The sequence below is a fragment of the Acyrthosiphon pisum genome, chromosome X (assembly GCF_005508785.2).
Source record: "Acyrthosiphon pisum isolate AL4f chromosome X, pea_aphid_22Mar2018_4r6ur, whole genome shotgun sequence".
Classification (NCBI taxonomy): Eukaryota; Metazoa; Arthropoda; class Insecta; order Hemiptera; family Aphididae; genus Acyrthosiphon; species Acyrthosiphon pisum.
Window position 1 is genome coordinate 119126776 of NC_042493.1, and position 363 is coordinate 119127138.

Genomic DNA, 363 nt, shown 5'->3' on the forward strand with positions numbered 1-363 from the left:
CGTCCTCTTAATGTAAACTCTCTACAATTATATAGTCATTAATCATGGTCAATAATGTATAATATTTGTTTGTTGATAGATCAGAAATCGAAATGAATTGATAGGCAGTAGAAACCTTTTATCTTTGGGATCATTAGATTCAAGTTCCATGTGGCAACCATCAAACAGTACAATGAAAATGGGAAAAATCTGCTGTAATTCATGTTACAACTCCTAAGGTAATAACTAACAGTTGCAGCACTATCTAACCAACAATGACAACAAGAACTCCACGTTATTGTAAGTGAGATAATTTATAGATTAGATGAATTCTTAAGACTTAAACACACAAATAATAATGGACTGAATGCCGAAGATGGAAGC